Source organism: Anomalospiza imberbis, chromosome 7, assembly GCF_031753505.1.
Source record: "Anomalospiza imberbis isolate Cuckoo-Finch-1a 21T00152 chromosome 7, ASM3175350v1, whole genome shotgun sequence".
NCBI lineage: Eukaryota > Metazoa > Chordata > Aves > Passeriformes > Viduidae > Anomalospiza > Anomalospiza imberbis.
The window spans coordinates 29,980,436-29,996,076 of record NC_089687.1 but is presented as its reverse complement, the minus strand read 5'-3'; positions in this window follow the sequence as shown (position 1 = coordinate 29,996,076).

Here is a 15,641-nt window from a genome sequence, read left to right as displayed (position 1 = left end):
TTGTCTCCATCACTGGTACAATGAATATGAATTTTTCAATGGAAACTACCCTTTCAAAGCATAGCTAACTATTTAACACAAAAAGCCCTGATTATGCAAGATAGAAGGGGTTTTTGTGTTTTGGTGGAGTTTTTTTAACATGTTCCAAGTCTCATATTACAACATTATCAGAAAAACTAATGGCTCAAATTTTTCAATCAACTTGGACCGTGTTCATGAACAAGGCTACATGATTTTTGCAATAGGAGCCACACTGACTTTGGAGTTAATATTTGTTTTGAAGCCGAACTGACAGCATTTTGACAGTCCCTTTGACACGCTGCAGTTTTTCATTCTAAGACCTCAAAACAAAACACAAGAAACCACTGAGTGGTGCAGAATCTTGCACTTACAGTTTCAGCAAACGTTGCAGACAGTTTCATCGGTGTCTTTCACACCAGTAGGAAACAAACAAAGCCTGATCCGTAGGTAAAGCAAGTCTAAGTTAGGTTCATGGGTACACGGGAACTTTCGGATCCTTTGGCAGAGATTCTGCAAGTCTAAGACGAAGATAGTATGGTACTAGTTGTATGACAACAAATTTTCCTGAGTGATAACAGTGTTTTTCATAATGGGTAACTTCTCACTATCAGGATGATCGTTCCACTTCCTTATATACGTTTGCTGCAGCACTTCCAGTGCTTGGGAATGAGGTGGTAGCAACAGAACGTGCAAATAAATCACTCAGGTGTCACAGTGGTAGATATTAAAAAGTCAAGGCTTGCCACAGCACTGGAATAGTTATATCCTATTTTTAAAATACTGGTGCCAGTCTTCTCCCTTATGTGACTGCTGAAGTGTAACCTTCAGCAATTCCGGACCATAACTGTAATTGTAAATTAAAAAAAAATTGTTCAGTATACTTTGAACAGGAATTTATTATGCAGATCACACACACTTCTATATGTGATGGTGCTGTACAGGAGCTATTCAAAACTGCGAGTGTCAGATGGCTACAATATGTAAAGTCACTCTGTTGTACATTATATGCAAAAAAAATATCAACGTAACCTATTTCATAATAATCTAAACCAACTTTTCCTTCCCTAAAAAAGAAGCTGCAGGACACTGTCCAGCCTTTAAGCCTCAGAGCTAGTACTTGATTGCACCAAGGCTGCTGCCACTTTCATTTTTTCAGTATCAAGCAGGGAAAACCTGTCAAAACCAGCCAGAACTGAGCATGTGATTGGAGACAAACTGGCGCCTAATTTTTGCCATACAAATGGCAATCTGAGGACAGCACGGTTTTAGTATTTGCATACTAAACAGATGTTGGTGTTAATTATTTGGTGAATCCTGAGAGACATCAGCAGCATACAAAGAATCAACATATTTACACTGCCAGAAACAACTCTGATAGAAAAGACAGTAAACACGGATTAAATTAATCTGAGCGGTCCATCCACAGTAGGCAAATGCAACTGATAATTGGAATGGGGATACCTAATTGAGTAGTATCAAACAATCCATTTTTGCATATAATTTTTCAAAGACCATCATATGTACCAGTGTTGGCAGATTTAGTAAAGCAATGCTAGGCCAAGAGACTGGGACAACTACCTGGATGATCAAGGAAGAGGAATCAGGGTTCAAAGCTTCTGTCACAGCTTGGGGTTAGATTTCCTGAGCTATATTTCAAAGCTGAATCTTTTGCTGAATCTTTGCTGGGAGGTCCAGCAGACTTCTAATTGAGGCTATGAGAAGTTTTTCCTGGGTTGGCAATTAAAATCGCATTAATTAAAACCAAGTTCAAAGTTTGAATGATAAGGAGACTATAGAGAAAGAAGAAAGAAAAAGACATTTGTTTCACATAATCTACAATAAGGGTTTGTATTTTGCTTCCTCACTGAAGATATTGGTATATTTTAATTGGTTTGACTGATCATCAGAGAAGTAGCCAGGTTTGGAAATTGTGAGCCTACTCTAAAATGTGGAAAACCCCCCAAATATGTGAAACAGTTCCAGATCAAGGTCCAAGATCACAGGCAATCCTGACATCACCTTTCCTCCAGCATCCAAACATTTCCTGTTCAGGGGCTTTTTTAGCTAGGTGTAGTTCCTATGTGTTGAGTAATTCTCTATTGGTTTCTTTTCTCTGAACTGTCTTGAAACCATGCAAACTTCTGGCACTCCTGGTATCCTTTTGTGGCTTCCTAAACTCAGATGCTTTTAACAGGAAGAATAGTCTTCATCTGGTCTGAGCACAGCTCCAGGATCACTGAGGGGCTCCATTTTTGTATTGGAAGTGGAAATGCTATCCTGCTTCTCCAAATGGCTCACCACATTATAAACTTCCTTCATTTCCCCAGTTACTTCTTTTCCAGACTGAGATTTGCCCAATTAGTCATTCTTTAGAAGGCAGCCTCATGTCCCCAGTACAAGTGATTCACTTTTTATGTGCAAAGAAAGATCAGAGGACAGATCCTCCTGTTCTAAATTCCTCAGAAAAACCAGTCTGGATCATTATGTCCTGAGCTGCTGGTCTTCTGTGAGACCCTGACTTAACAACCTTTGCTTTTACATGACTCAAAGCACACAGTCCTAACACCTGGCCAGGCCATTTCACTCTGCTGAAACCAGGAGGCACTGACTCCCACAGAACTCTCATTTGCACTGGCAGAAATGATTTAAAAACTGTCCCTGTTTGCTGTATTACCAAGCTGTGACAAACATTTTTCTATCCCACTGCAGACCTTATTTTTGTATTCCACAGAGCTGAATGTTTCTTCGCCAGGACCTTCAGCCAGTGGAGCACCAGCCACAGCACATTCACAGAAGTTTGACTGCTGCTCTCTGTGCTTCTCCAGGGTTATACTGGCAATGAAACTCCCTGCTCTGCTTTTGCCTCTGTCCACAAGAGACTCAGGCAATGGAACTGGACCCAAAGCTGCTGCTGGGGCTTGTGTGGAGAGGGAAGTCACTACACTTGACCCAGAGGTCTTCACTCTAAAGTGCTGCTGGGACAAAAATGTGTCCTGTGTTTCCCTGCTGCCCTCCCCAGTGACATGAACCAATAATGGGGCCTTTGGAACAAGGCTATGTATTGACTAACAATATTCCAGGTGATGCAATTTTCTTGGAGTTCCCAAATTCTTGTTCTGAGCTCAAAGGCAATTCTTCATCTGCAACAGGCAGCTCTACATGTAAAAGAAAGCTTCCAGTGGAAAATACCTTGGATTCATTGGAGCATCAGTATAGGAAGCCGTTAATGCATCACCTTCCTCACACAGGGAATTCTACAATTCCAGCTGTTAATTAAATCACTATATTCTCAATTTAAGCTATCTTAGCATAACTGACTCATACTTTTAGTGTGCAAAGAAAGATCAGAGGACAGATTGCCTACTCTAAATTCCTTTGAAAAACTAATTCAAATCATAATATCCTAGACTGCTTCTCTCCTGTGAGGCACTGACTTAACAATCTATTCTTTTACATAAGTCAAAGAGCAATTCAATTTTAAAGTCATAGACCTTGAAATTTTACAACCAGCCCAATTATCATTTTAAAAACTGGTGACTTAACCATTAAAGTATACCTAATTAGAAATGTCATATGTGCCTAATTTATATAAATGCTGCTTAAATTACAATGAAAATGGATTAGTTTTCAAGATAATTATATTTAAAATATAACTTAATAATTTCAAATACTGAAGTTTATCCCTATAACTCTCCCTGTTTGTCCTCCTTTCCTGGGATGGAGTACAAGTTGGTCATATTTCATCAACAACAGGGTTGAAGAGCAGTATTAATGGAACTTAATCCCAAAATTTCTGAAACACAGAAATGGAAAGATGCTCTGAAGCATATCTGTCCTGAAGGACAGACACAGCCCATCACCATATCCAATACCATTGTCCATATTGGTTTTTCCACAGAAACAGAGGGCAAAGAGACACCATTTCCAAGACACACAATGAAGACAGACTCACAGAAATCTGTGAACATTATTTTTTTGCTTGACAGTTAAAGAACCTGCCTTGTTTTTGCTCTGTGCTCAATTGACTACATTGATAGCTTCAGTTTGTAGGTATTGAATGCCAAAAGCATACTACATAATTTTGCTGCCTTTAGAATAACATTTATTGCAGATAGCATTGAAAAACATTTAATATTTTAATGAACAAAAGTTTTAAGATGCCTTCACAATTACTGTGTAATAACATAGCATTTATTCTGCTCTGGGTGATGAATTTGTTCTTTCATGTAATAAGCTGTCATGATTTTCTTTTTTATTTTTTTTACTGAGCAAGAAGTTGCAATTGAGTAGGTGTCTAGGTTAGCTTATCCCCAGAGCAGTATTTGATATGCAAAATACAACTTATTAGTTTTCAATTTGCCACTAGCTTAGTTAAAAGATGCAGTTAAAATTCCTCAGCAGCAGGTAACACTTCTGCATTATAAAAGTGTTGCAAGTGATGTGTAAAGAAAAAACACGATGCAAATTTAGCTCCATCAGGTTTCACCCAACTTGCAGTTTATATCACTCGTGAAAGGCAGTAGGAACAATGCAATTTACCTACAACTCCAACACCAAACTGAAAAGGCCAGGACAGTTTATTGTCAGCACATTTAGCTTGTCCCAAGGGGTGCAGTGGCAGCTAGTTAAAAGGTGAATTTGTGGAATATTGGTCCTTTCTTATCGTACAGTACTTAAGAGGGAGAAGGTGAGGATGGCTGCTAAGTCAATAAAGATTCAGAAGTGAAGGCATGTCCATTACAACCTGAATATATTACAGACAGTATTTAATGTGCTGCATCAAATAAAATCCCTGGAAATGAAAAGCAGAGGTTCAAAGATTTAATTTGAGAAATTAGAGAAAAAACAGATTAAGGCAGGGGAAGGGATTGTCCAGTGGGTGAACAAGCTTGCAGTACTCCAGAACAAGGAGGGAAAATGAAGCTTAGCCTTTAAACACTTAGAAAGTTTTCTTCTATAAGATGTGGGTCCATCAATTAGAAATTATAGAAAAAAGGGGAAAAAAATATAGCAGATTATAGAGAAACACAATGACCCTCAAAACCCATGTGAATTCACTCCTGAAATTACTTTGTCAAGATGTTTCTGATGGACATAAAGGAGTAGTACCATACTGAATACAAGTAGTCTCTGTCATCCTAGAACAGATAAATGCAAACTGGGATAAAACCAGAAGAGTTTCCATGACAAAGACAGAATGAAGAGGCTATTTCCTGAGAACAGATTAAAAGAGCTCGCTGAGAACAGTTGAGAAGAATTTTCCTTGTTTAGCCAAGCAGAAAGCTCAGAATGCTACAGCTGGTCTCTTAGAATAAGATGAAAATGCTAAAAACCAAGGGAGCAAGAGGAATTATGTAATCTTGAAATATAATGGTAGTTGGAGAACAAATTGTTAAAATAGACCACAAAGAATCTTCAATTAGAAATGAGTGATAAAGGACCATTACCAAAGTATGGTTTTGAAAGAGGATATGCCAGGAGGTCCTGTCTGGATTTAGTTCTTGCAAATCACCTTTAAAGGGAGAGATACAGCTCGGCTGAATTCCAGAGAAATTTCTTCCAAAAAAAAGCATGATTTTCTCTGGTGCTAACAGTTCAGTAACCTTCATGAGACAAAACTTTTCTATGGTTATGTGGTTTTCTATCCTCAAAACTAGCAGAATACCAATAAAAACACACCATCTTTGGTATAACCAAGCTCAATAACCTATCACCTCTGCCAAGAGGCAGACAGATTGCCATGCATATCCAGCCATGCTGTTTGGTTTTGCAGAGCAAAATGCTCATTTCCCCCATGCCCAGGTGCTACCAGAAGTGACTTGATGACATCAGTGTCCTAAATACCACAGAATCACAGAATATTCTGAGTTGGAAGGGACCCACAAGGATCATTGAGTCCAGCTCTTAAGTGAAGGGCCCATAGAGGGATCAAGCCCACAACCCTGGCATTATTAGCACCAACTAAGCTGATCTCAGTGGCAGCAATCTTGAGGTCAGTGACTATTCCTAGCACACAAAATACTTCCAGAGCCTTCAAGATTATGCCCAATACACCTGCTGGTCATAGATATATCCTGACCTGTGGGGCTGACTCCAAGTGCAGGTATACAGCACTACTTTTGTTTGTTTAAATGATGACACAGTAAGACAATGATGGTAAGATGAAATGATGCCAAATGTTCCATAAAGTCAATCGGCTTGAAAGTGGAAAAAATATGACTGGAGTGAATGACTGTAAGGCACAGTAAATACATTCCTTTTATTAGTTGTTTACAGTCGTGGCAATAACATGGGTATGCTGTAATGGTGTATGTGTTTATTTGCTGCATGGAAGATGTATTGCCACAAGCTATTTGCAGCTGACAGTCCCAGCAAAACAACATTTGTAATGCAAAATCAGCATATAAGGGGCTTATCCTCATTAAGTATGCAACAAGGCATGACAACTCAATAAAATATAGGGATGCTCTCAGCAAATGTTAGATCTATCTGCCTCTTGACTGATTATGATCTCTACTCTTACATACTTGTGCACCTGTACTGGGTTATTTTTTATGGTTTCACTCTCTGACTCATGTTTTGCAGGTGATTTGCCTCAGAGGGTTAATCCCAAGAAGAGGAGAAGGGACATTCTAAGAAGGACTATTGGCTGACTTTGTTTTATTTCTTCTTTGCCACTTTGTGCAAAAGAGACCTTTACTTTGAATCACTTCATGCATCAGCGACACACACAAACAAAACAATTAAAAGAACAACACAGATCTTTCCTCTAATACAACAATGTGCTGCTTACTAGGTGCTTTTTACCTTACTCTATGATCTCTAGGCCTAGGTGAAGAGCAAATTATTTGCACTAAGTGATTCAGTAAGTCAGTGCTGGAACCAGATGGAGAATAAGACAATCATCATTAATAAGTTACAATTACAATCACTACACACCAGAAACCTAACAGGAACATTTTACAGTTTGTGCAGTGAAGAGAGTAGGCCTAAATTCTAAGCTTGCTATGGTGGAAATTCTTGGATAGTCCCACCCCAAAAGGAGTATTCACATATTTGGAGCACCAGGGACAGAAGCTTTCCAAAAAATACTGATCCAAAATTGTCAGGTTTTGCTTAGACTCTTGATTTCAGGTCATTCTTCTCTTCAGCCACATGATCGGCTTCTGTGATTTATAATAACCTATAGGTGTTTGCAATAACACGTCTATTGCAGGTCTTACTTTCCATCTTAACACTGAGTATCACAACTTCTATGCACCTTGGGAGAGAGTCTGGAAAGAGAGCAGGGGACAGACACAGATATGGCCTTGCTCCTGAGGGATTCCCATCACAGCTACTCTTGGGTTTCCAGATAAAAGCAGAGATGACCTCTGACCTGATCAGACTCACTTCTTATTTATTACTAGATCTATTTTTTCTGAGGGAAATTTAAGTTAAAACTAATTTCTCACAGAGTAAACTGGCTCTTTCATTTTGTATATCCCATTTTCATTTGAACTCTCCTGCCTTGCCTAAGCTGTGCCTGCAGCTCATCATCACTCATAACTTCAGCTATTTAACCTTTTGTTTGCTTCCTAAGGACACCCAGCACTGGAAGTTGTGGCTTTGCTATAAAAGCCTGACACCTGAAATCTGGGGAACTATTGTCACATAATTCTACACATGGAAAATCTGGCAGAGGACAACAGACACTTGGCAATCTTTCCTCCTATCCGTTCCCTTAGGAGTAAAGCAGCATGATTAACCCTGGAGCCATCAACTTGGTGATGGCCATTCCTTCATGTTTAGAGTCCCTAAATAACTCCAGGTAGCAAAAAGCTCCAATAAAATGGATTTCCTCACAAGGGTAAATGGTCCCAAGCAATTTTCAGACATAAGGCTTTCAACTGCTTAGATCAAAAAATAAAAAAATACAAAAGAATGGATTCAATGATATGGTAGAGCTCTCTTGATCCCAGGTCTTTATTCACTGGATAAGAATAGCAAGAACCAATTTATTGGCAAAAATCCTACTTCACAGTACTAGTGGAAGGGGCTTGAAGGAATAGCAGAAATATCTTGTTACAAACTATTACACCAGATATATTCTCCAGCTGATCCCGGAGACCGTCCAAAAGAAGGGCTCTGACAACAAATATCTGATTCTAGAAATCAGATGCACAACCTTCATCACATAAAAGAGCCAGCATGAGCCTGGAGTGATAAAACCTGGAATTAGTTTTAACTACTACTTCACAGTTTTTGGTCCCTGAATAACTGATAGAATCATCTTTTAATAATCACTTTATACAAGTCATTTAGAAGGTAAGATTTTGCTGAAAAATACAAGATTTCCAAAGGTGACCAAGGTCTTTTAATTTTACTTACACACACTTGTGATATTGAAGGCAGCAGTTTCATGCCTTGCTGTTAATTATTTTGATTATGTATCATATACTTTAAAGAATTTTCTGATAGACTTTTCTTTGTAAGGAGATGTAGTTCGTAGAACACAGGTTTTTTTTTATCTTACTGCAATTTCCTTTTAATTATTAACACTGGGAACTCTATGTAATATCCTGGCATTTATTATTTTTCTTTTTGGTATGGGAAATTAAATTGTGTATGAGATCACATAAAAGCAAATGTGAATTTTAGAAATAAGAGTGCTACAATGACTACACAGAAAGTTGCATGTAGTTAATTAGGTAACTGGGAGTATCTTACTGATTTAGAGGGGCACTGGAAAGTGCTCCTGTACATATGCCTCTTCCATGGCACAACCTAATTATCACTGACAATACAAAGGGGAGAAGAAGGGAGAGAAAAGGATTTTTCCTTTTGATTTGGGTTTTGATTGCAGGTTTTTTTCCTTAAAAGCTCAGACAATGCTTCCTTCTCACCTTACTAAGGATACAACATTTTTAAGAGCTTACAATGGATGTTAAATACCAAAATCCTCTAGAAAATTAAGTCAGTAATCAATCTGTGTTACTCTATTCAAGCAAAGAACATAGCGTGAAGGATGGAGTTACACCCTATTTTAAAGAAATTTGATATTTTTATTGTCATATCTTTCAATTAAAATGGTATCTTTCCACAAGGAATTAGAAGTATTAGCAATTTGGCTTGTGGTCTTATTTCTTACCCTCTTTCTTCTGCTTTTCATATTAGCTGCTGTACTGATGAGTATTACACTTATAAAATTATATGACATGGATCCTACCATTCCATTCCTTCGGCGGAACAGAACCTGAGCCAGCCTCCTAACTGCCAAAAGTAAGAAGAAATGGCTTTCACATTAAATTCATTAAACTGGTGTGACAAGCACCTATTTAACCAGCTATGGTGGCTGGCTGCAGTGGAGAAGCTTTTAGAATAGATAAGCTGGATGAGTTATATTTTTAATAGACTGCTGCACGGCTAAAATGATCTGTAACACAGAATTGGGAGAATTCTATACTCCACTGCATCGGCCCTAATTTGAAAGACCCTCCTAGCTAACACTCCAGATTTGTGTCTCTGAATGTGTGTGAATGCTGACACATGAAAATGAGTTCAGGTTAGGTTCATTTTTGCAGCAGGGCTCATAGCAGGGTTTCATCCCACAGAGAGGAGACCCCACACCAGCCTGCTTTCAAACAGCCATTAACTACAGCTCCCACATAAAAGGGATTAACAAGGATCATAAACTGGGACCAAAAAGTATTTCAGTCACACTTCCTGGCTTTTAAAATTGCAGTTAAGAAAATGCCAGTGGGATGGCATTTCCATGTATGAGAGCCTTATCCAGGCTCTCTTCACCCTGGCAGGTTAAAATGCACTGCTGTTCTTATCTTTCCCATGGGTTAGGACACAGCTTCACTCTGCCACCTGAATAAGAGATATGGTTCGAAAGGCTTTTGCTGTTTGCCACACCAAACCGCTTAATTTTGGCTGTATGGAACAGCTGAGATAATCTGCAATCATTTGACTATTTTTCAGCTTCACTGCAAACACGAGGTGTGAAGCAACCCAAGTTAAAAAAACCCTAAACAACAAAAATCCACCCACACACAAAAAGTCTCAAACCTGCAAACAACACTTTGTTTTCTAACTTTTACATGCCACTTCACCAGCTGTTAAATACTGACATACACACTCCACTGCCCAGCAGTCTCAAGAGTTTTTACCTGAACCAGAAAGATTCCTGTCCTTTGCACAAAAGACAATAAGGAGGAATGTTTCACTGAGAGAAACTGCCTAAAAACCCATTAACTGCCTTCTCTTTTACTTTCACAGCAGCTAATTTCTGCTCAGTCAATAGCCCTCACAACTACGTTAGCACCCTGTTTACAGAGTCATTAACTGAGGAAAAGGCATCGAGCAATCACCCATTCTGTAAGACTACATTTATGGGGGAGTAGTAAGGGATTAGCAACACTGGCAGGGATACCTGCACACTCCCAGAACACACAGCTGGGGCTACAAAAGGAACACGTGAAGCTTGGGTCACCAAACCTCAGCTTTCACCTTGATTCTGCATGAATAAATTTGAAGTTATGCTCTCAACACTTGCATTCTTTGGGGGAATCTCCAATTAAAACATTTGAAATCTGCAGAGGAACTCAAGCCAGAATGACAGACAAGCATTAGAACACGAACATACAAATTTCTACATTTGCTAAAGTTATGGATTAAGTGATTTGATATAGTGGATAAAACAATCCTTCAATTTCCCAAAGATTTAAGAAGAGTCTGCACTAAAATATATCTGTGGAGCACTAACTTCTACTGATGCTTGAGAAAGATGCTGAGATCAACAAAACCTCACAATATTTTTTCATGACTTCACAGTGAGTATTGCTATTCCCAGATGTGCCAGGAATAAGCACCAACTCAAGACACTCAAAGTTCCTTGTTTTACCTTCAGCTGCACAAAAAGGCAACTTCTGATAGAGAGAATATATGCAACCGGAAAGACAAAGTGTAAATCTGCGTTGTCTTTTCTTCAGGATCTTTTCTTCATGGCCTGTGGAATTCTAGCCATTGGAGAAATTCTGGTGCTCATTTTAAGTCACTGCAGTCGGACACACCCTACTGTGAGCTTCAAAAACTGTTATGGCCACAGACCTGCTGTGATTGCTTGCTCAAGGGTGCACTGTCCAAGCAGGAGCCACAAACAGTGCACAAACCCCCATTATTCTGTTCATCTGCATGTCAGCAAGAGAGAAGTAGGAGATGACACCAGGTTACTCAGGAGAAATGGCTTCTGTAACGATCAGCAGTATTGCTGGGGGTGCTGAGGGATGCTTGAAAGGGAGAAAAAAAGGGAAAAAACCTGCAGTGTAGAGGCCATCATCCCACGCGGATCAAAGGAAACAATACTGAACTGACTGAAATCTTCCAACACAGTGACACAGTCTCATGGGACACATAGAAATATAAGAGGAGTCTGATGGAGAAAACCCAGCAGAACAGGAAGGGGTGGAGATGAGGAAAACCTAAACTCCACAGGGAGCTGATCAGGAGAATGAAAGAGTAAACCAAAACCTCAGGCAGTTATACATTTTTGAGAGATTAAAAAAAATCAGTGATGTGCAGGAGGTTCAGTGAGATGCAGAAACAGAGCCAAGAAAGCAGAGAAATACAGGTGTGAAAGACATAGCATAAGTTTGTGTGAGAAATGACGGGGGGTGGGGGGGGGAACAAGGAGAAATTAAAAAAAAGAAAATTAAAAAAGCACTCTCAAAGGATTAAGGCGTCATTATTAAACCCATAAGGTAGCAGGAAGGGGAAAATAAGGAAAAGCTCTACTAAATCATCCAGAAAAACAACAGAAGAGATGAAGCTGTCAAAACCAAACTGTGCTGGGAAGAAGCAAGGTGGCTGTCCAGTGTGCTGTGTCAGATTTTGTACTTTTTGCTAAAACTGTTACCACTTTACATAATTTCTCAGCACTTTCTGTTTTAGCAGACTCCAGAACCACTTGAAAATAAGCTTTTAAAGTAACTATATGCTTATAATTTAACTTTAGAAACTCACTTTTTAAAGTACCATAAATTATTTGCATAGAATACTTTGGTATTTTGCCAAATGAAATGCTGCTTCTAAAGCAATCCACACACAGACAGAATTGAAAAGAGTCATTCCAGACACTTGGCTGTGCTGTATGGAGCATTGCCTGCGCTTCCAGTGCTGGAGGAGAAAGGACAACAGTGTGGCTGCCAGTCCTGGTGCTACAGTAAATTATGCTGGCTCACATGTGACTCAAAGGCCAGGCTTTGCTGAAAGAAATTAATGATAAACAGCAGTTTTCAATTCTCACCTTAGCCTGTAAGAAAGAACACATGCATGGCCAGTAAGCCAGCAAAGAAGGAGGTGAGAACACAGAGGTGATGCCGCTGGTTTGACACCATTTACAAAAAGCTCAAAATGAAGAAATCATTAAAAAATTCACAAGTTGCAGATTCATATTGCAAGATACCAAAACCCAAAGAGAAGAAGCAAAGAGGGAGAAGATAAAATCTGCAGGAGAAGAATTAGCCCCTTCCAAGACCCCATAGATTCCACTGGCACTTGCCACTGGGTGGAAGACTGTGGCCAGCAGGTACTCACCTGATGATGGCACCTAAAGTGTGATCATATTAAATGCCCAACTGGACAACCTGTCCAATTCAGGCCACAAACCTGTGCTGTAGATTAATAATTGTGTGTTCAAAGGTTTTGTGTACATACGACCTTGCTCCGAAATGTCCAAGCCTGGTAGAAGATTCCCTAATTGAGTGAGACAAAGATTTGAGGGCTAACTTATAGGAGCTATGCACCAATCTGTGCTTTACTCAAATTTGTTGATTATATTAACAACAATAACTTTTTATTTTTTTGCATGAGGATAGGTGAAAATCTAATTTTTAAAAATTCAATTGAATATTGTTTAAATGATCCCTTTGTAGCTGACAATAAAAAATAAACTTGGACAAGAGTCATTGTGTCTGAAATTTTAAGGAATAAAGGCTAATTTATCTTTTAAACTTTTTCCTTATGTTTAGCTGGAAGACTTCAGCATACAGAGTAAATTTTTCAATAAATAGTCCTTGAATTGAAGATCATTGCTGTATTCCCATGTGTACGCACCCTTCCTTACATACCAGTGCAATTTAATTCTCCTTCCTTTCTGCACCTATTCTATATCCAACCTATGCCTGTCACAGCCTAGAAATCTAAAGGCATTTTAATTCCCAGATGGACCCAGTAGGGCAACAGATTTTGTTGCCTCCTGTTCTCCCGTGTGATCACATGCATGGTAGTTGGAGCCCAAGAAACATAACTGCCAACTGCACACTCTGCTGTGGAATTCCAAGAAGCACTTGCACGTTTGGTAAATAGCTCAAGTTTGAAGAAAAAAGCTAGAATGGAATTATCTCCATAGAGATTTTGGCTTTATGCTTGTATAAGGATAGGCAGAACTTGTTTCAGCACTATTTTTTAGTAATAAAATACAATAAAACCATTTTGCTTTTCACTTAAATATTTACATGTATGAATTGTGCCTGAGAAGATTTTTGAATTTTCATTGGGAATGTTAAGATGCAACACTTACAACATACAACATCATTGAGCTGGATGTGCTATCATAATCCATGAGCAAACAAAGTTATGAGGCTGTAAATAAGGAACTTCTTAAATCCCTTGCCAGTCCTTTTCTTACTAAGCAGAGAACTGTGCACTCAGAGAGTGAAGAGCAGAAAAGAGCAATATGTACTGTGCTGGATTTTCAAAGAGATCAAGTTTAAGATCTACAGATGGCACAAACTTAAATAAATATCAAAATTAAAGGAGATTTTAAAAAGTTCCAAGTGGTCAAAGAGTTAAAGTGCATCACGACAGATTTCTTTTGACCCCACAACTCATACAAAAGCATGTTTATAAATACCAGTCTATAGCCAATAGTCTGCCAGCATTACATTCACCCTTCTTTGCAATATGGTTCTCAGATCCTCTGAAAGCTTTTTGAGCCATTGTCCTTTTTAATTTTTTTCCCTTTTACTTTTCTATTTTTAGGATCCACTCTCAAACCAAATCACAATAGAATTTGGTTCTACATTTTTACAGCCTCCTTGTAACAAGGTATTCTTGAATTTAATCCCAAAACCTGGCTATCCCAAACAGCAGCATTGAAGAACAATTTGAGTGAGAAAACCGGGCCCAACACAAAGGTGTAACACTGCTGGGATTACATCACCCAGGACCTTTTTAAAAAGTAGAGGTACAGCATGGCAAAGACCCATTAGCCACAAGTGTGTAACTTCACTGTGCCCACTGGTACATTGTTAGGGAAGAAATAGAACTGCTGAGAAGAAGTGGATTGCCTCATCTCTGACAACAGTGACATCAATAGGAGAGACTGGCTTTAGCAAACTAGAGAAAATATGAACCTCTTCCCACTATAAGAACTTTTTGTTCTTGGTTAATATATCAGTTACACTACAGAGCCATCAAAATGAGTGACTCAAATTCATGATTCCCATTAATTGAGACCTTGAACTGCAGCTGGTAGGAGAACTGGGAAAGAAATGACAAATTAGGAAGGAAGGCCAATGGAGAACTCCAAGAAATATCCATGAATGCAGCAAGTCACTGAAATAAGTTCAAGCAAGAATTTTATATTTATCTATATGAGCAATAGGAAAATTGAGCTGCTGAAGTGAAAGATGAGAAAAAAAGATACCAGTTTATTTTCATCTTACAAGTTAGTGGCACTGACTTTGAGCAATCTGTATTTTAAAAGATAAGTGAGGAACACCAATTCAGTTATCAGATGAAGACTAGTTATCAGTTACAGAAATTTATAGAATGGTACACTCCTAAAAATAATATATCCCTTGGAAGTTATCTGCTTCATATGAAAAACCAAGAACAAGGAGATTTAATAGATTTGATTATGCTGAGGCAAACATGTTGTTTTAAATAATTTGTGGAATTGCTCCTCCAAGGCCAGATGGCAAAGGGGATCACAGACTCCTAACTGAAAAAGATTCTCAGACAGCTTAAATTTACAGGAAGCTATTAAAATGTGAAAAAGACAGGATGAAACTGGAGCAGATTGACAGTTTGAAAACTAAACAACAGAATGTAACATTAGTCTGGGTTAGGAGGGAAAAAAATTAAGGCGAAATCTGCATAATTAAATCAGACTAAATTTAAGGACAGACCAATAGAAGCAGATGAAGACCTAAGCAGTCTTCTGTCTTTGGAAACTTCCTGTAGCTCAACCAGCAACCCAGTTTTGCAAAAACCTACAGGAGAAGCAGAACTTTTTATAGAGAAAAGCCTGTATGCCTGCTCGGTGGTGTGAAACGGACTTTCTTCCACTGGCTCTGAAGCCTGCTGTGATATTTCTGCTCCCTGTTCCTAACAGTTTCCAAACCTTTGGATTCGTTGCAGATGTGCTCCTTTCTCTCCTACTCCAACTCTTAGTCTGGAAAAGCCTCTCCTGGCTGAGCTTTTCCTTTGCTGAAAGCAACTCCCTCCAGAAGGTCTGCACGACCCAGTGCGACAGCCAGAACCAGGCTCACAGTTGGCTTCCTCCTTGGCTGTGCAACCACACATTTTAAAAAATATAACAGACTGTAGCACACAGCAGATAGTGAGCAAGT